The sequence below is a fragment of the Cherax quadricarinatus genome, chromosome 16 (genome assembly GCF_038502225.1).
Source record: "Cherax quadricarinatus isolate ZL_2023a chromosome 16, ASM3850222v1, whole genome shotgun sequence".
Lineage (NCBI taxonomy): Eukaryota > Metazoa > Arthropoda > Malacostraca > Decapoda > Parastacidae > Cherax > Cherax quadricarinatus.
In genome coordinates this window covers 39,109,739-39,131,681 of record NC_091307.1, presented here as the reverse complement: position 1 = coordinate 39,131,681, position 21,943 = coordinate 39,109,739, and the positions used below count along the sequence as shown (strand labels likewise).

At 44.0% G+C, this 21,943-nt stretch overlaps 1 protein-coding gene across 1 annotated transcript in view; it reads right to left on the bottom strand.

The window, feature by feature from the left end:
- LOC128688799 (uncharacterized) overlaps window positions 1-21,943 on the bottom strand; it is a 158,765-nt gene that overhangs the window by 42,178 nt on the left and 94,644 nt on the right. The window lies entirely within an intron of this gene.

Here is a 21,943-nt window from a genome sequence, read left to right as displayed (position 1 = left end):
TAAACTATCTATGACTAATTTTACCTAGGCTGCTTGCAGCCTTTATGAACCTTCTGTAGTTGATAGGTTTCATACCCAGTAAACCAATTGTCGTAGGCTTCACTGGCTAGCATTAAAATTGCATTCAAATAGAGGGAAGGTGAGCTGATGAAAAATCGGTTTACCACATACGTTAAACCAAAACGGGAATATGCTGAGGTGGTATTGTGATCACAGCTTAAACATCTGATGATTCATATGTGTGAAGTTCAAAGACATGCAACCAAATGGATTCCAGAATTTAAAGATATGTTACTTACGAAGTTTGAGGTCAGTGAAAATGTCATCCTTGGTAGACGAATGAGTGGGAGAATGAGAGAGAGAGAGAGAGAGAGAGAGAGAGAGAGAGAGAGAGAGAGAGAGAGAGAGAGAGAGAGAGAGAGAGAGAGAGAGAGAGAGAGAGAGAGAGAGAGAATTTTGCTTATGTAACATCACAAAGAGATGTTCAGCCAGAAATGGTTGAACCAACAGACCTTATCGTACATCATAGTTACATAGTGAGAACAAGAGAACAAGAGCCATCTACGTTTTCCATATTACATCGGGTGGAGCAGGTATCGTACACGAAGTTGTGAAATCTGTCAGCCTGGATCGGGTAGGACCTCAGTCAGACAGTCAGACGATGAGGATCTCATCAAATTTTCCACAGTAACATAGAGCTAGAAAAGTGAATGCCAAATCCAGGTGAGGTGGCTGTAGTGTCAAACTCCTTTCGTGAATTTCAAATAAAAAGAGAGAGAGATTAAGGGAGATAAAACTATGGCGAAAAAGGGAGAAGAAGCGAAATGGAGAGAAAGAGGCATTGAAGAAGACGAAGAGGGAGGTGTAGGTAGGAACCGAGATAATATGGAAGGAGGAGACAGATGGAATGGAGGAACAGCGTACATCATGGTGCTGATGTAGGGGATAATGTAGTATTAGGGCGTGTGTTGGTTCATGTGTGTGTGTGTGTGTGAGTGTGTGTGTGTGTGTGTGTGTGTGTGTGTGTGTGTGTGTGTGTGTGTGTGTGTGTGTGTGTGTGTGTGTGTATGTGTGTGTGTGTGTACTCACCTATTTGTACTCACCTATTTGTGGTTGCAGGGGTCGAGTCTTAGCTCCTGGCCCCGCCTCTTCACCGGTTGCTACTGGGCCCTCTCTCTCCCCGCTCCATGAGCTTTATCAAACCTCGTCTTAAAACTGTGTATGGTTCCTGCCTCCACTACGTCATTTTCTAGGCTATTCCACTGCCTTACAACTCTATGACTGAAGAAATACTTCCTACTATCTCTCTGACTCATTTGTGTCTTCAACTTCCAATTGTGGCCTCTTGTTTCTGTGTCCCCTCCCTGGAACATCCTTTGTCCACCTTGTCTATTCCACGCAGTATTTTATATGTCGTTATCATGTCTCCCCTGACCCTCCTGTCCTCCAGTGTCGTCAGGCCGATTTCCCTTAATCTTTCTTCATAGGACATTCCCCTTAGCTCTGGAACTAACCTTGTCGCAAACCTTTGTACTTTCTCTAGTTACTTGACGTGCTTTATCAAGTGTACTTAGCTCTGTGAAGACCTGTTTGTGTGCTCTTGAGTGGTGACCTGTACTTAACTCTGTGAAGAAGTGTCTTGTTTGCTCCCGTGGACTGAACCAAGATGCCCTCCATCGAGCAACTTTACCAGCAACTTAAGGAAGAATTGAAGGCAGCGAAGATGGAGATACGGCGATTGACCGAGGAAAACAAGAGGATTCGTAGTAGTCCTCCTGTTTCGAGTCCTCAGGTCAAGAAGGGATCGTGGTCAGTGGCTGGACAGCAGGGGACGACGAAGTTGACGATCAAGAAGACGAATGGAAAGCCAGAAACGATGAAGAAGAAAGAGACTGCTGTGGAAACTCCCGTGGAAACCTCCAACGCATTCTCGGTGCTACCCGACGAATGTGAGTCTACTACTGGGATCGTCACGACGAACGACAAGGAAGGTAAGAATATTGTTGTTGTTGGGGATAGCCAGGTTAGATACATGGATAGGGCATTCTGCTTGAAGGACAGGAGTAGGAGACAAAGGGTATGCTTTCCTGGGGCTGGGATGGAGGACATTGTTAGCCGGCTTGACAACATCATGAACGGTAATGGGATCAATCCTATTATTTGCCTCAGTGCTGGAGGCAATGATGTAGGCAAGCGTAGAAGTGAGGATTTAGTTAGAAAGTTCAGGACAGCTATAGACATGATTAGGAAGAAGGGGGGGCGCCCTGTTATATGTGGCATTTTGCCAAGAAGAGGTGTTGGTAATGAATGGTTGTCCAGAGCAATTGGTATTAATTGTTGGCTGGATAAACACTGTAAGGATAATGCAGTACCATTCATTGACAACTGGGACAACTTCTATGGCCGAAATGACATGTATGCCAGGGATGGGGTTCACTTATCCAGGGCAGGTGTGGGTTTTCTTGCTAACTCAGTTGAGGGGGTTGTTAGGACTTTAAACTAGGATTAGTTAGAGGTATGGGTTTAGAAATGATTAATAATGAGTATGGATATATTGACTTATGCTCTGATATTAAGAATCTTTATAGTAACTGTCATGGAGTAACTCTGGGTAATGATAATTTCAGAAATTGTGTAAAAACAAAGATGAATATGAAAAATGTGCAGAAGAAAAAACATATGATGGTATTTTATGCTAACAGTCGAAGTGCAAGAAATAAAATTAATGAACTACGTTTGGTAGCATGTGCTGGGAACTTTGATATCATTGCATTAACTGAAACGTGGTATGATTTAAAGAGTCGGGATATGACTGCTGAGTGTAATATTCAGGGATTTAAGTTATTCAATGTGGATAGATGTAATGGGAAGGGGGGAGGAGTTGCATTGTATGTTCGAGAAAATATTAATTGTTGCATAAAAAAAGGTATAAAAATAGATGGAGCAGTAACAGAGTCTGTTTGGGTAGAGTTCGTGGAGGGTCAAGAAAAACTAATTCTAGGTGTAATATACCGACCTCCAGGCTTGGATCACGATAGAGGGAGACTTCTTTGGGACGAAATTGTTAGGGCTTCTGGACACAGTAACGTAGTCATAGTAGGGGATTTTAACTTTAGCCAAATTGACTGGAATTCTTTGACAGGTAATCTAGAGTCCAGTGACTTCATGGAAACAGTTCAGGACTGTTTTCTGAAACAGAGTGTAACTGAACCTACCAGGGGTAATAATTTGCTAGACCTAGTCTTGTCAAATAAGGAAACACTAGTGAATAATCTGGAGATCACTGAAGAGCTTGGCGCAAGTGATCACAAATCCATCACCTTTAGCATTAATTGGGAATGCAAGAATAATGATAATACAGTAAAAATCCCCGATTTTCGTTCTGCCGATTATAATGGACTTAGGGAACATCTGTCTAATCTTGATTGGGGTTATCTAGCTAATGATTTTATTGACGATAATCATACTTATGAATATGAAGGGATCTGCTTTTATGATTGTTTTCTTAATAATGTACACAGTGCCCAGAGTATATACATTCCCCAGAGAGAAATTAGGTCTAATAATAACGATCCCAAATGGGTTAACAGGAGGTTAAAGCATCTATTAGGGGAGAAAAGGGGAATTTATAGGCGCATCAGAAGAGGAGAGGTTAACCTTACTGACCAATATGTTCAGCTTAAAAGAGAAGTAAAAAAGGCGATTAGAAAGGCTAAACGTGACTATGAAATTAGAGTCGCTAATGAATCAAAGACTAATCCAAAGGGGTTCTTTCAAGTGTATAGGACGAAGGTGAAGGAAAAAGTAGGACCTCTGAAATCTGGGAATGGACAGCTGACGGATAATGAACTGGAAATGTGTTCCTTATTTAATGACTATTTTTTGTCAGTTTTTACACAGGAAGATGTAAATGAGATTCCAGTAATTAACAATTATTTAGTTCCTGATGAATTTAAGTTAACTAATATTACTGTCACGAGGGACATGGTTATTAAACAGATAGACAAACTGAAACAAAATAAGTCCCCTGGACCCGATGAGTTGTTTTCAAGGGTACTTAAGGAATGCAAGATGGAGCTTAGTCAGCCATTAACGAGTGTATTCAATGCGTCCATCCTTACCAGTGTTGTGCCAGAGATGTGGAAGATGGCCAATGTGGTTCCTATATTCAAATCAGGGGATAAGTCCACTCCTTCAAATTACCGTCCAATAAGCCTGACATCTATAGTGGGCAAGTTATTAGAATCAATTATAGCTGACATTATCAGAAGTCACCTTGAAGAGCATAACTTGATAAATGAATCTCAGCATGGATTCACGAGAGGTCGTTCCTGCCTGACAAACTTACTGACGTTCTTCAATAGAACATTTGAGGCAGTTGACAGTGATAAGGAATATGATATTGTTTATTTGGATTTTAGTAAAGCCTTCGACAGAGTACCTCACAAGAGACTCTTAAGAAAAGTGGCAGCTCATGGTATAGGAGGTAAAGTTCTAGCATGGATTGAGGCATGGCTTACCAATAGAAAGCAGAGAGTTACCATTAATGGAGTGAAATCTGAATGGGGATTAGTCACTAGTGGCGTTCCACAAGGATCAGTTTTAGGCCCTCTCTTGTTCATAATTTACATTAATGACCTTGATGAAGGGATTACTAGTGACATGAGTAAGTTTGCTGATGATACAAAGATAGGCCGTATAATTCACTCTGAGGAGGATATCAATGAACTCCAGGACGATTTGAACAAATTAATGTCTTGGTCTGAGAAATGGCAGATGAAGTTTAATGTGGATAAGTGTAAGGTACTTGCCCTTGGTAATGAAAATAACCCTCGAAGCTATAATCTAGGTGAAGTAGAGCTTGGTCATACAGAATGTGAAAAAGACTTGGGAGTCATGGTAAGCAGAAATCTAAAGCCAAGACAGCAGTGCCTCAGTGTGCGCAACAAGGCCAACAGATTACTTGGATTTATCTCAAGAAGTATAAGTAACAGAAGTCCAAAAGTTATTTTACAGCTCTATACATCACTAGTGAGGCCTCATTTAGATTATGCTGCTCAGTTTTGGTCCCCTTACTACAGGATGGACATAGACTCATTAGAGAACATACAGAGAAGAATGACTAAAATGATTTACTGTGTAAGGAACCTCCCGTATGAAGATAGACTTAAAGCCTTAAATCTCCACTCTCTGGAGAGGCGTAGAATGAGGGGAGATATCATTGAAGTGTATAAGTGGATGACGGGCATAAACAAGGGAGACATTAATAAAGTACTGAGGGTGTCGAACCAGGTAAGAACCAGGAATAATGGATTTAAGTTGGATAAATTTAGATTTAGAAAGGACATAGGTAAGTACTGGTTTTCTAACAGAGTTGTAGATGCGTGGAACAGTCTTCCCAGTGGGGTGATAGAGGCTAGGACCTTGGGTAGCTTTAAGAAGAGACTGGACAAATATATGAGTGGGAGGGGCTGGGTTTGATTGGTGTTGGGGGGTGCGGGAGTTGTTTCTTGAGTAGCTTTAGGTAGATGTCGTTTTGATAAGGACCTGCCTCGTATGGGCCAGTAGGCCTTCTGCAGTGTTCCTACATTCTTATGTTCTTATGTTCTTAAGCCATTTGCTGGACCAGGTGTCCAGTCTGTCCAGGTCTCTTTGAAGTCCTGCCTGGTCCTCATCAGATTTAATTCTCCTCATTAACTTCACATCATCTGCAAACAGGGACACTTCTGAGTCTAACCCTTCCGTCATGTCGTTCACATATACCAAAAAATAGCACTGGTCCTAGGACCGACCCCTGTGGGACCCCGCTTGTCACAGGTGCCCACTGTGATACATCATTACGTACCATGACTCGTTGTTGCCTCCCTGTCAGGTATTCTCTGATCCATTGCAGTGCTCTTCCTGTTATATGCGCCTGATGCTCTAGCTTCTGCACTAATCTCTTGTGAGGAACTGTGTCAAAGGCCTTCTTGCAGTCCAAGAAGATGCAATCAACCCACCCCTCTCTCTCGTGTCTTACTTCTGTTATTTTATCATAAAACTCCAGAAGGTTTGTGACACAGGATTTGCCTTCCGTGAATCCGTGCTGGTTGGCATTTATACTCTTGTTAGGTAAGACACATATGCAACAGTTAGGTATCTTTATTTTGAAACGTTTCGCCTACACAGTAGGCTTCTTCAGTCGAGTACTCGACTGAAGAAGCCTACTGTGTAGGCGAAACGTTTCAAAATAAAGATACCTAACTGTTGCATATGTGTCTTACCTAACAATCTGTCGGTATTTTATACCATTTTAATGTTCATTTATACTCTTGTTCCGTTCCAGGCGCTCCACCACTCTCCTCCTGATAATCTTCTCCATAATTTTGCATACTATACACGTCAGTGACACAGGTCTATTGTTTAGTGCCTCTTTTCTGTCTCCTTTTTTAAAAATTGGAACTACATTTGCCGTCTTCCATACCTCAGGTAGTTGCCCAGTTTCCAGGGACGTGTTGAAGATTGTGGTAAGTGGCACGCACAACATAACTGCTCCCTCTCTAAGGACCCACGGGGAGATGTCCGGTCCCATTGCCTTTGAGGTATCGATGTCCCTTAGCGGTTTCTTCACCTCCTCCTCATCTGTATGTATGTCGTCCAACACTTGTTGGTGTATTCCTTGCTGGTGTCCCCATCTGGTCTGTCCCCTCAGAGTCCTTCCTGTCTCTACTGTAAATACTTCCTTAAATCTCGTGTTGAGCTCCTCACATACCTCTTGATCGTTTCTTGTGAGTTCTCCACCTTCTTTCCTCAGCCTTATCACCTCGTCCTTGACTGTTGTCTTCCTCCTAATGTGGCTATACAGCAGTTTCGGGTCAGATTTGACTTTCGATGCTATGTCGTTTTCATACTGTCGCTGGGCCTCCCTCCTTATCTGTGCATACTCGTTTCTGGCTCTTCTACTAATCTCCTTGTTTTCCTGGGTCCTATGCCTCCTGTACCTTTTCCATTCTCTGTTGCACTTAGTTTTTGCCTCCCTAAACCTTCGGGTAAACCAAGGACTCGTTTTGGTCTTCCTATTATTTCTGTTTCCCTTGGGAACAAAACTTTCCTCTGCCTCCTTGCACTTTGTTGCCACATATTCCATCATCTCGTTTACTGATTTTCCTACTATTTCTCTGTCCCACTGAACCTCCTGCAGGAAGTTTCTCATACCTGTGTAGTCCCCCCTTTTATAGTTTGGCCTGTCCCCTTCAGTTCCTGTTACCTTCTCCACTTGTAACTCTACTATATAGTCAAAACTCAGAACCACGTGATCGCTAGCTCCAAGGGGCCTCTCGTAAGTGATGTCCTCAATGTCTGAACTGCTCAGGGTGAACACAAGATCCAGTCTTGCTGGCTCATCCTCCCCTCTCTCTCTGGTTGTGTCCCTGACATGTTGAAGCATGAGGTTTTCAAGTACCACATCCATCATCTTGGCTCTCCATGTTTCGGGACCCCCATGTGGCTCCAGGTTTTCCCAGTCGATCTCCCTGTGGTTGAAATCGCCCATTACCAGTAACTTTGCTCTGCTCGAGTGAGCTCTTCTTGCCACCTCAGCCAGTGTGTCCACCATCACCCTGTTGTTTTCTTCGTACTCCTCTCTTGGCCTCCTGCAGTTCTGTGGTGGGTTATACATCACTCCAATGACTACTTTATGTTCTCCGGACTGAATTGTACCTACAATGTAGTCTCTTTCTCCAATCATGTCCATGCCTTCCATTTCCTCAAATCCCCATCGGTGTTTTATGAGCAGTGCAACCCCTCCTCCCCCTCTACTCCTATCTTTCCTCAGGATCTGATATCCTGTTGGGAAGACTGTGTCTGTTATTGTCTCAGCGAGTTTTGTTTCTGTGACTGCTATGATGTCTGGGGATTTTTCACTGATTCTTTCGTTCCACTCCTCATGTTTATTCGTTATTCCATCCGCGTTTGTGTACCAAACCTTCAGTTTCTTTTCTATCATTGTGGTCATGCAAGAATGTGTGTGTGTGTGTGTGTATGTGTGTGTGTGTGTGTACTCACCTATTTGTACTCACCTATTTGTGGTTGCAGGGGTCGAGTCCTAGCTCCTGGCCCCGCCTCTTCACCGGCTGCTACTAGACCCTCTCTCTCCCCGCTCCATGAGCTTTATCAAACCTCGTCTTAAAACTGTGTATGGTTCCTGCCTCCACTACGTCATTTTCTAGGCTATTCCACTGCCTTACAACTCTATGACTGAAGAAATACTTCCTACTATCTCTCTGACTCATTTGTGTCTTCAACTTCCAATTGTGGCCTCTTGTTTCTGTGTCCCCTCCCTGGAACATCCTGTCCTTGTCCACCTTGTCTATTCCACGCAGTATTTTATATGTCGTTATCATGTCTCCCCTGACCCTCCTGTCCTCCAGTGTCGTCAGGCCGATTTCCCTTAATCTTTCTTCATAGGACATTCCCCTTAGCTCTGGAACTAACCTTGTTGCAAACCTTTGTACTTTCTCTAGTTTCTTGACGTGCTTTATCAAGTGCGGGTTCCAAACAGGTGCTGCATACTCCAGTATGGGCCTGACATACACGGTGTACAGTGTCTTGAATGATTCCTTACTAAGGTGTCGGAATGCTGTTCTCAGGTTTGCCAGGCGCCCATATGCTGCAGCAGTTATCTGATTGATGTGTGCTTCCGGAGACATGCTCGGTGTTATACTCACCCCAAGATCTTTCTCCTTGAGTGAGGTTTGCAGTCTTTGGCCACCTAGCCTATACTCTGTCTGTGGTCTTCTGTGCCCTTCCCCTATCTTCATGACTTTGCATTTGGCAGGATTAAATTCGAGAAGCCATTTGCTGGACCAGGTGTCCAGTCTGTCCAGGTCTCTTTGAAGTCCTGCCTGGTCCTCATCAGATTTAATTCTCCTCATTAACTTCACATCATCTGCAAACAGGGACACTTCTGAGTCTAACCCTTCCGTCATGTCGTTCACATATACCAAAAATAGCACTGGTCCTAGGACCGACCCCTGTGGGACCCCGCTCGTCACAGGTGCCCACTGTGATACATCATTACGTACCATGACTCGTTGTTGCCTCCCTGTCAGGTATTCTCTGATCCATTGCAGTGCCCTTCCTGTTATATGCGCCTGATGCTCTAGCTTCTGCACTAATCTCTTGTGAGGAACTGTGTCAAAGGCCTTCTTGCAGTCCAAGAAGATGCAATCAACCCACCCCTCTCTCTCTTGTCTTACTTCTGTTATTTTATCATAAAACTCCAGAAGGTTTGTGACACAGGATTTGCCTTCCGTGAATCCGTGCTGGTTGGCATTTATACTCCTGTTCCGTTCCAGGTGCTCCACCACTCTCCTCCTGATAATCTTCTCCATAATTTTGCATACTATACACGTCAATGACACAGGTCTATAGTTTAGTGCCTCTTTTCTGTCTCCTTTTTTGAAAATGGGAACTACATTTGCTGTCTTCCATACCTCAGGTAGTTGCCCAGTTTCCAGGGATGTGTTGAAGATTGTGGTAAGTGGTACGCACAACATATCTGCTCCCTCTCTAAGGACCCATGGAGAGATGTTGTCCGGTCCCATTGCCTTTGAGGTATCGATGTCCCTTAGCAGTTTCTTCACCTCCTCCTCATCTGTATGTATGTCGTTCAACACTTGTTGGTGTATTCCTTGTTGGTGTCCCCATCTGGTCTGTCCCCCCAGAGTCCTTCCTGTCTCTACTGTAAATACTTCCTTAAATCTCGTGTTGAGCTCCTCACATACCTCTTGATCGTTTCTTGTGAGTTCCCCACCTTCTTTCCTCAGCCTTATCACCTGGTCCTTGACTGTTGTCTTCTTCCTAATGTGGCTATACAGCAGTTTCGGGTCAGATTTGACTTTCGATGCTATGTCGTTTTCATACTGTCTCTGGGCCTCCCTCCTTATCTGCGCATACTCGTTTCTGGCTCTTCTACTAATCTCCTTGTTTTCCTGGGTCCTATGCCTCCTGTACCTTTTCCATTCTCTGTTGCACTTAGCTTTTGCCTCCCTACACCTTCGGGTAAACCAAGGACTCGTCTTGGTCTTCCTATTATTTCTGTTTCCCTTGGGAACAAAACTTTCCTCTGCCTCCTTGCACTTTGTTGCCACATATTCCATCATCTCGTTTACTGATTTTCCTACCATTTCTCTGTCCCACCGAACCTCCTGCAGGAAGTTTCTCATACCTGTGTAGTCCCCCCTTTTATAGTTTGGCCTGTCCCCTTCAGTTCCTGTTACCTTCTCCACTTGTAACTCTACTATATAGTCAAAACTCAGAACCACATGATCGCTAGCTCCAAGGGGCCTCTCGTAAGTGATGTCCTCGATGTCTGAACTGCTCAGGGTGAACACAAGATCCAGTCAGTTTACCTGGAGTTTACCTGGAGAGAGTTTCGGGGGTCAACGCCCCCGCGGCCCGGTCTGTGACCAGGCCTCCTGGTGGATCAGCGCCTGATCAACCAGGCTGTTGCTGCTGGCTGCACGCAAACCAACGTACGAGCCACAGCCCGGCTGATCAGGAACTGCCTTTAGGTGCTTGTCCAGTGCCAGCTTGAAGACTGCCAGGGGTCTGTTGGTAATCCCCCTTATGTGTGCTGGGAGGCAGTTGAACAGTCTCGGTCCCCTGACACTTATTGTATGGTCTCTTAACGTGCTAGTGACACCCCTGCTTTTCATTGGGGGGATGGTGCATCGTCTGCCAAGTCTTTTGCTTTCGTAGTGAGTGATTTTCGTGTGCAAGTTCGGTACTAGTCCCTCTAGGATTTTCCAGGTGTATATAATCATGTATCTCTCCCTCCTGCGTTCCAGGGAATACAGGTTTAGAAACCTCAAGCGCTCCCAGTAATTGAGGTGTTTTATCTCCGTTATGCGCGCCGTGAAAGTTCTCTGTACATTTTCTAGGTCGGCAATTTCACCTGCCTTGAAAGGTGCTGTTAGAGTGCAGCAATATTCCAGCCTAGATAGAACAAGTGACCTGAAGAGTGTCATCATGGGCTTGGCCTCCCTAGTTTTGAAGGTTCTCATTATCCATCCTGTCATTTTTCTAGCAGATGCGATTGATACAATGTTATGGTCCTTGAAGGTGAGATCCTCCGACATAATCACTCCCAGGTCTTTGACGTTGGTGTTTCGCTCTATTTTGTGGCCAGAATTTGTTTTGTACTCTGATGAAGATTTAATTTCCTCATGTTTACCATATCTGAGTAATTGAAATTTCTCATCGTTGAACTTCATATTGTTTTCTGCAGCCCACTGAAAGATTTGGTTGATGTCCGCCTGGAGCCTTGCAGTGTCTGCAATGGAAGACACTGTCATGCAGATTCGGGTGTCATCTGCAAAGGAAGACACGGTGCTGTGGCTGACATCCTTGTCTATGTCGGATATGAGGATGAGGAACAAGATGGGAGCTAGTACTGTGCCTTGTGGAACAGAGCTTTTCACCGTAGCTGCCTCGGACTTTACTCTGTTGACGACTACTCTCTGTGTTCTGTTAGTGAGGAAATTATAGATCCATCGACCAACTTTTCCTGTTATTCCTTTAGCGCGCATTTTGTGCGCTATTACGCCATGGTCACACTTGTCGAAGGCTTTTGCAAAGTCTGTATATATTACATCTGCATTCTTTTTGTCTTCTAGTGCATTTAGGACCTTGTCGTAGTGATCCAGTAGTTGAGACAGACAGGAGCGACCTGTTCTAAACCCATGTTGCCCTGGGTTGTGTAACTGATGGGTTTCTAGATGGGTGGTGATCTTGCTTCTTAGGACCCTTTCAAAGATTTTTATGATATGGGATGTTAGTGCTATTGGTCTGTAGTTCTTTGCTGTTGCTTTACTGCCCCCTTTGTGGAGTGGGGCTATGTCTGTTGTTTTTAGTAACTGAGGGACGACCCCCGTGTCCATGCTCCCTCTCCATAGGATGGAAAAGGCTCGTGATAGGGGCTTCTTGCAGTTCTTGATGAACACAGAGTTCCATGAGTCTGGCCCTGGGGCAGAGTGCATGGGCATGTCATTTATCGCCTGTTCGAAGTCATTTGGCGTCAGGATAACATCGGATAGGCTTGTGTTAATCAAATTTTGTGGCTCTCTCATAAAAAATTCATTTTGATCTTCGACTCTCAGTCTGGTTAGCGGCTTGCTAAAAACTGAGTCATATTGGGACTTGAGTAGCTCACTCATTTCCTTGCTGTCATCTGTGTAGGACCCATCTTGTTTAAGTAGGGGCCCAATACTGGACGTTGTTCTCGATTTTGATTTGGCATAGGAGAAGAAATACTTTGGGTTTCTTTCGATTTCATTTATGGCTTTTAGTTCTTCCCGCGATTCCTGACTCCTAAAGGATTCTTTTAGCTTAAGTTCGATGCTTGCTATTTCTCTGACCAGTGTCTCCCTGCGCATTTCTGATATATTGACCTCTTTTAGCCGCTCTGTTATTCTTTTCCGTCGCCTGTAAAGGGAGCGCCTGTCTCTTTCTATTTTACATCTACTCCTCCTTTTTCTTAGAGGAATAAGCCTTGTGCATACATCGAGTGCCACCGAGTTAATCTGTTCTAGGCATAAGTTTGGGTCTGTGTTGCTTAGTATATCTTCCCAGCTTATATCGGTTAGGACTTGGTTTACTTGGTCCCACTTTATGTTTTTGTTATTGAAGTTGAATTTGGTGAATGCTCCCTCGTGACTAGTCTCATTTTGTCGGTCTGAGGCTCCACGCATACATGTCTGAACCTCAATTATGTTGTGATCTGAGTATATTGTTTTTGATATGGTGACATTTCTTATCAGATCATCATTGTTAGTGAAGATGAGGTCTAGTGTATTCTCCAGTCTAGTAGGCTCTATTATTTGCTGGTTTAAATTGAATTTTGTGCAGAGATTTAAAAGCTCGTGTGAGTGTGAGTTTTCATCAGAGCTGCCTCCTGGTGTTATTACTGCAACAATATTATTTGCTATATTCCTCCATTTTAGGTGCCTTAAGTTGAAATCCCCCAGGAGCAAGATGTTGGGTGCAGGAGCTGGAAGATTTTCCAGACAGTGGTCAATTTTTAACAGCTGTTCCTGGAATTGCTGGGATGTTGCATCCGGAGGCTTGTAGACTACCACAATGACTAGGTTTTGGTTCTCGACCTTTACTGCTAAAACTTCCACTACGTCATTTGAGGCATTAAGCAGTTCTGTGCAAACAAGTGACTCTGCAATGTACAGGCCAACCCCCCCCTTTTGCCTGTTCACTCTGTCACATCTGTATAGGTTGTAACCTGGGATCCATATTTCGTTGTCCAAGTGATCCTTTATGTGGGTCTCAGTGAAAGCCGCGAACATTGCCTTTGCCTCTGCAAGCAGTCCACGGATGAAAGGTATTTTGTTGTTTATTGCTGGCTTTAGACCCTGTATATTTGCAAAGAAGAATGTTATCGGACTGGTGGTATTGTTGGTACTGGGGGGGGATTTTTTTTCCGGCATTAGTATCTGTATCTGTTGGTTTGGAGTGGAGGCCATCGACTGTGGTTCCACTCCAGGAATGACTGGATTTGGTGTACGATTTCTGCCATTTCCTGCCAGTTTTTTTTCCTTCCTGGCACTAAAAAACCTCTCCCTCTTGAGTGGCTGTGGCTACCCAGGTTTTCCCATGGCCTGGATGTTTTGTATCTTTTTGTCCCCTTTAGATGGTATGCCTGGCAATTTAAGTTATAGCACAGTCTTTCCTGTACTGAAGAGGTACACATTTCAGGGTGAAAAAGCTTACAGGAAGGGAGTTTGCATTTTCCTGTTGTCATATGGGCATGACATTTTCTAGGGTGGTCATAGTTGCATGTCCCATCTGTTTTTCCAGATTTCCCATGCCAGCAGATACCAAGTGCATAGTATGTGCACAGGCTTGGTTTCCGTTTGCCTTGGGTTTCTGTGACTGTATTCCCTGTTGGTGCATGTTTCCCTGTCTTATTCCTATCCTCCTTAGCACCAACAATGGAGCTCCCACCAGTTGTTTTTGGTAATTTATCCTCACTATTGCTATTGGAGTCCTCTTGTTTGCTATTTCCTGCGGTATTTCTGGTTTGCAATATTGGTTTTATCTTATCTTTGACTACACTTGTTTCCCTACTATGGCTCCTGTCCTCTATGAGGTCATTTATATGTATTCCTTCCTGCGTATAATTCCCGACTACCTGGACAAAATCTCCAGCTTCACCATTACTGTCTACCAGGACAGTATCTCCAGCTTCACCATTTCTGTCTCCCAGGACAGCACCTCCAGCTTCACCATTACTGTCTCCCAGGACAGTATCTCCAGCTTCACCATTACTGTCTCCCAGGACAGCACCTCCAGCTTCACCATTACTGTCTCCCAGGACAGCACTATCAGCCCTACATTTACTGACTACCAGGACATCACCTCCAGCCTTACAGTTTGTGACTACATGGCCAGTATCAAGGGCAGTACCATTCAGCCCGGACTTTTTATGTTCCCATCTGTTGTAGAAAGCTTCCAGGTTTTCTATGAAAGCAGCTTTGATGTTATCCTCTTTTAATACCCTTGTGATTTTAGTCCACAGATTTTCCTCATTTGGGCATACCCAAAAACACTTCTCTGTTTTAATACTGCTTGTAGCTAGTTCTGGGATATCTGCACAAGGAGCGTGACACCAATTTCCACAAAAATGACAATTTATCCATGTGGTAGCCCGTTTGTTTGACTGACCACAGACTACACACAGCTTCATAATGATTTGAATGGTTGATTTACTGCAAGTCTACTAGCAACCTCTTGAATATTATATTAATAACCTTAAATGAAGCTCTAGCTATTTGTATTTCTGTTTCTAACTCTTTTTGTATATTGGACAGCTTACCGTCACGTTCCTGATTTTTAATGTTTGTGTTTATAAGGGCGCCTACAAACCCATCCGTTTACAGTCTGCTTTATTGTCCAACGAAACTGTTTGAAACCAGTCCCGGGTTCGGACCAGTCAAGGGTTCGGACCAGTCAAGGGTTCGGACCAGTCGATCTGCTCTGATCAGTGGGTCACTTATTTAAAACATACTGGTCGGTGATTTGAGCTAACACATGAAGGATCTACTGGAAATTATCTACCCGAGTAATATGTGATTTGACTGATACAAAAGTATAACTTGCGTGTTGAAGAGCCGGTGATATCTGGCAGCTCCTACAATGACGTACAGTCGACCTCTTTGTTTATCAATCGCTGTATCTGGCTTTTCTATTTTTGTTTTTCCGTCTCCACCACAATAAATGCTATATTATCACTATAGTTGACTGGTGCAAATTTTGGAGGAAGGACGCTTTTTCTGTAGTAATAATTGCTTCTCGTTGTGTATATTGCGACCGCTGGTAACTACAGGTTATATGAAATTCACAGTAACGTCTCGTATTTCAAGAAAATGAAACTAATGAAAGTCACTCCACTCCACTAAGTACCATTATAATACTGGTTAGTTGCTACTACAACACTGTATTCTGCTATTCACTGGTATCACTAGATTATATGCGAGTACACTAGCAGGCCAGGAAGATTATTAAAAACAGCTGACCTGTGGTAAGTTTCTGGCGACTTCTGGCACCTGCCTCTATAGGCTTATCACTTCATTTACAAATTCACCTGTTTTCAAATGACACTTTAGCCTTTATCATCAATATACTAGGGAGCCACTGTAGTATACACTATACACTATGTATACTCAATGCTTTCAGGGAGACTTTCTTTCCTCTGACACAACGTTCAATTATTATTATTTTTTTCACACGGGAAACAGGCCTATGATTCCCCTCTGGCAGTAAACTCTGCTAGGTAATGCACACTAATTCTCCTTTTTTGACTCAGTATATAATGTTTTCCGCCCAAGATTGGTTCCAGGCGCTAGAGGGATGTATCGTATAGGATTGATGACACAAATTAAAGTTCTAGCACGTAAGAGCGACCGTGAAAACACCAGAAAGCCGGGAGCACAACGAGGCACGCTGACGGTCTTCCACTCGCAAACCACCCAATTCTCTGAAAATTTGTCACCTGGGTCATATTGCCCTCCCCTATTGTTTTCATGATGCCTTCAATCATTTTTTTCTCCTCCTGTTTTATTTCTTCAAAGTTGGCCCCCTTGGCTTCTTGGAGCCCGTACACAAAAACTGACCTCGCCCTTTCCTCCTCCCACTGAGTCTCCATCTGCTTCCTCTGAGGCATTTTGTTTCCTTCCATTGACATGTTCTTGCCTTCAGTCCCTGTCATATCTGAAACATCTATTCTTAGTGGACTGTCTTTCCTGGCCAGCTGTCCCTTGCTACTGCAGTTGGCTGTTAGAACCTCTGCATATAACAAACCTTCATTTTCTTCGGACCTGTCGCTTGATCTTAGTGTGCTCATCGTCTTTTCCCTGGCCCCACGTGGGTCTGATAGGTCCTTCGTGTACGGCATGTCTCCGTTGTTGCTTACCATCCCCTTGTCTGCGCCTGACTCTGAATTTCCATCATTGTCTTCAGACCTGTCGTTTGATCTCAGTGTGCTCGTCGTCTTTTCCCTGGCCCCACGTGGGTCTGATAGGGCCTTCCTGTACGGCATGTCTCCGTTGTTGTGTGTGTATGTGTATGTGTGTGTGAGTGTGTGAGTGAGTGAGTGAGTGTGTGTATGTGTGTGTGTGTATGTGTAAGTGTGTGTGAGTGTGTGAGTGAGTGAATGTGTGTGTGTGTGTGTGTGTGTGTGTGTGTGTGTGTGTGTGTGTGTGTGTGTGTGTACTCACCTAGTTGTACTCACCTAGTTGAGGTTGCGGGGGTCGAGTCCGAGCTCCTGGCCCCCGCCTCTTCACTGATCGCTACTAGGTCACTCTCCCTGAGCCGTGAGCTTTATCATATCTCTGCTTAAAGCTATGTATGGATCCTGCCTCCACTACATCGCTTCCCAAACTATTCCACTTACTGAATACTCTGTGGCTGAAGAAATACTTCCTAACATCCCTGTGATTCATCTGTGTCTTCAGCTTCCAACTGTGTCCCCTTGTTACTGTGTCCAATCTCTGGAACATCCTGTCTTTGTCCACCTTGTCAATTCCTCTCAGTATTTTGTATGTCGCTATCATGTCCCCCCTATCTCTCCTGTCCTCCAGTGTCGTCAGGTTGATTTCCCTTAACCTCTCCTCGTAGGACATACCTCTTAGCTCTGGGACTAGTCTTGTTGCAAACCTTTGCACTTTCTCTAGTTTCTTCACGTGCTTGGCTAGGTGTGGGTTCAAAACTGGTGCCGCATACTCCAATATGGGCCTAACGTACACGGTGTACAGGGTCTTGAATGATTCCTTATTAAGATGTCGGAATGCTGTTCTGAGGTTTGCCAGGCGCCCATATGCTGCAGCAGTGTGTGTGTGTGTGTGTGTGTGTGTTTGTCGTGTTAGTGTGTGTGTGTGTGTGTGTGTGTGTCTGTGTGTGTGTGTGTGTGTATGTGTTTGTGTAGGTAGGTGTGTGTGTGTGTACGTGTTTATTTCGTGGAATTTAATTATCTTCTCACTTATAGCAGAAAACAGAATGTTAATAGTATACACTATATGGTAATATTTAATTTTGACCTGTCTGTCTGTCTCTCACTCACTTTCTCTCTCACACGCAAAACACTTGCACATGGAGCAGGGAGAGAGAAGACCTAGTAGCGACAAGTAAAGAGCCGGGGCCAAGAGCTATGAATCGACCCCTGCAACCACAATTAGGTGAACACACACACACACACACACACACACACACATACAAGAGGCCTAGTGTCTAATGGACATGTGCCTAGGACAACATGGTAACTAACACACACACACACAAACATAGAGGAGACAGGAATGCTTCCAGTAAACTGAGACGGTAAGGTACACCAGCAAGTGCTGGACACATTATGCACAACCACGGAGGAGGAGGAGGTGAAGAAACTGCTATGTGAATTAGAAACCTCGAAGGAGGTGGGCATAAGTAACATCTCTTCAAGGATCTTGAGAGAGGAAGCAAAGGCACTGTAAGTCTGGTTAACAGCAATCTTCAAAAAGTCTACCGAAACTAAACAATTGCCAGAGATGTGGAAGAGAGCAAATGTAGTCCCAATTTTCAAGAAATGGGATAGACAGGCAACATTAAACCACAGGCCACTGTCAATGACATGTAGAGTATGTAAAGTCATGGAGAAGACTACTAGGAGAAGAGTGGTGGAGGACCTAGGAAGAGGAGGGCTCATACTTGACAGTCAGCACGACTTCTGTGATGGGCAATTCTGTGTGACATACCTACTGGAGTTCTACGACAAGGTAATAAAAGTAAGGCAGGAAAGAGTTTGAAGGGTAGATTATATTTTCCTGGACTGTAAGAAGGCTTTTGACACAATACTACACAAGAGACTGGTTCAAAAGCCAGAGGAGGAGGAATCGGGAAAGTGGGCGAAACGTTGTCAATAAAGGATCACATTATACTGCATATGTGTTTATATTTCCAATATCTAACAGGAAGGTAACAACGAGTGATGGAATGTAACGAGGCATCGGAGAGGGCGCGTGTATCGTGTTGGGTTCTACAGTGGTCAGTCCTAGGTTCCGTGTTGTTTTTTGAATATGTGATTGACATACCATAAGTAATATTTTCAGAAGTGTTACTATTTGCGAAAGTTCTGAAAATAAAAAGGAGAATCTAAGTGGACGGAGATCAGTAAAGACTACAAATGGATCTGGAGAGGCAGCAAGCTTGGTCTGACAAATGGCTCCTGGAGTTAAAACCTAGGAAGTGCAAAGTTATGAAGCCTGAATAAGAATAAAGAAGACCGAAGACGGAGTAGAAGCTCGTAGGTCAAAGTCTCCAAACCTCCCTTAAGGAAAAGGATCTTGGGGTGAGTATAATGGGGTGAGGCACACATAAACCAAATAACTGCAGCAGCATATGGGCGCCTGGCAAACCTAAGTATAGCGTTTCGACATCTAAGTAAAGAGTCATTCACGACAATGTTCACCGTGTACATCAGGCCATTCTGAAGTACGCAGCATTATTATGAAACCCACACCTGGTAAAGCACCTGAAGAATTTTGAGAAAGGACAAAAAATTGCAACAAGACTAGTCCCAGAGCTGAGGTGTATGTTCAGTGAGACGAGGTTAAGGGAACACAACGTGATGACACTTGAGGACAGGAAGGATATGGAGGACAAAATAACGCCATATAAAATACTGAGAGGAACTAAGTGAACAGGGACGGAATGCTTCAGTGATGGGATACAGAAACAAAGGGATACAACTCAATTGAGTCATGGAGATGTTAGGAAGTATTTTTTCAGTCTTAGAGTTGTCAAGAAGTGGAACAGCCAAGAGAGTGAAGTAGTAAAAGTAGGATCCATACATAACTTTAAGAAGAGCCATCATAAAGCTCTTGGAGCGGCGGCCAGCTAAGAGGTGGCGCTAGGGGCTGTGACTCGACTCTTTAAACCACATAAAGGTGAGTACACACACACACACACACACACACACACACACACACACACACACACACACACACACACACACACACACACACACACACACACACATTTCTGTCATATAATTTAAGATATTTTCTTTCTTTCACTTCGAGCCGGTAGTGTGAACCAAAGTGCTTGGAATTATATTAACGATATTAATATTTTTAAGAATTGATATTTATGGCGATAAATCTATCACAATCTTCAGAAATTATATATTCTGAAATATGACGCTGTACTAACATATTACCCAAAAATAGATAAAATGACACAGACAAATACGAGAATATTTAACAAAAAAATGCAAACAAACCAATAAGAAATTAATGTTACGTCCTTCATGAATCAGAAAGTTACTCTTCAAGAATAACTTAAGTACTGTCCTGGTAGACAGTAATGGTGAGGCTGGAGGTGCTGTCCTGGTAGACAGTAATGGTGAGGCTGGAGGTGCTGTCCTGGTAGACAGTAATGGTGAGGCTGGAGGTGCTGTCCTGGTAGACAGTAATGGTGGGGCTGGAGGTACTGTCCTGGTAGACAGTAATGGTGAGGCTGGAGGTACTGTCCTGGTAGACAGTAATGGTGAGGCTGGAGGTGCTGTCCTGGTAGACAGTAATGGTGAGGCTGGAGGTGCTGTCCAGGTAGACAGTAATGGTGAGGCTGGAGGTGCTGTCCAGGTAGACAGTAATGGTGAGGCTGGAGGTGCTGTCCTGGTAGACAGTAATGGTGAGGCTGGAGGTGCTGTCCAGGTAGACAGTAATGGTGAGGCTGGAGGTGCTGTCCTGGTAGACAGTAATGGTGAGGCTGGAGGTGCTGTCCAGGTAGACGGTAAATGTACGCATTAGGGAATGCATGTCAATGGCCTTGAGGGAGACAGGAGCTGTAGTGGGGAAACAAGTGTAGTCAAGGACAAGATAAAACCAATATTACAAGCTAGTAATACCAAAGAAGATAACAAACAAGGGGACTCCACTAGCAATAGTGAGGATATATTACCAGAAACAATTGGTGAGAGCTCCATTGTTAGTACTAGTGAGGACAGGAATGAGACAGGAAAACATGCACCAACAGGGAATACAGTCACAGAAACCCAAGGCAAACGGAAACCAAGCCTGTGCACATACTATGCACTTGGTATCTGCAGGCATGGGAAATCTGGAAAAACAGATGGGACCTGCAACTTTGACCACCCTAGAAAATGCCATGCCCATATGACAACAGGAAAATGCAAACTCCCTTCCTGTAAGCTTTTTCACCCTGAAATGTGCCCCTCTTCAGTACAGGGAAGACAGTGCTATAACTTAAATTGCCAGGCACACCATCTAAAGGGGACAAAAAGATACAAAACATCCAGGCCATGGGAAAACCTGGGTAGCCACAGCCACTCAAGAGGGAGAGGTTTTTTAGTGCCAGGAAAAAAAAACTGGCAGGAAATGGCAGAAATCGTAAGCCAAATCCAGTCATTTCTGGAGTGGAACCACAGTCGATGGCCTCCACTCCAAACCAACAAATACAGATATTAGTGCCGGAAAAAAAGTCCCCCCCCAGTACCACCAATACCACCAGTCCGATGACATTCTTCTTTGCAAATATTCAGGGTCTAAAACCAGCAACGAACAACAAAATACCTTTTATCCATGGACTGCTTGCAGAGGCAAATGCAATGTTCGCGCCTTTCACAGAGACCCATATAAACGATCACTTGGACAACGAAATATGGATCCCATGTGACAACCTTTACAGATGCGACAGAGTGAACAGGCAAAAGGGGTGGGTTGGCTGTATATCGCACAGTCACTTATTTGCACAGAACTGCTTAATACCTCAAATGATGTAGTGGAAGTTTTAGCAGTAAAGATCGAGAACCAAAACCTAGTCATTGTGGTAGTCTACAAGCATCCGGATGCAACGTACCAGCAATTCCAGGAACAGCTTTTGAAAACTGACCACTGTCTGGAAAATCTTCCAGCTCCTGCCCCCAGCATCTTGCTCCTGGGGGATTTCAACTTGAGGTACCTAAAATGGAGGAATATAGCAAATAATGTTGTTGCAGTGGTAACACCAGGAGGCAGCTCTGAAGAGAACTCACACACACACGAGCTTTTAAATCTCCGCACAAAATTCAACTTAAACCAGCAAATAATAGAGCCTACTAGACTGGAGAACACACTAGACCTCATCTTCACTAACAATGATGATCTGATACGAAATGTCACCATATCAAAAACAATATACTCAGATCACAAAATAATCGAGGTTCAGATATGTATGCGTGGAGCCCCAGACCGACAAAATGAGATTAGTCACGAGGGAGCCTTCACCAAATTCAACTTCAGTAACAAGAACATAAAGTGGGACCAAGTAAACCAAGTCCTAAACGATATAAGCTGGGAAGATAGACTAAGCAACACAGACCCCAACTTATGCCTAGAACAGATTAACTCTGTGGCACTCG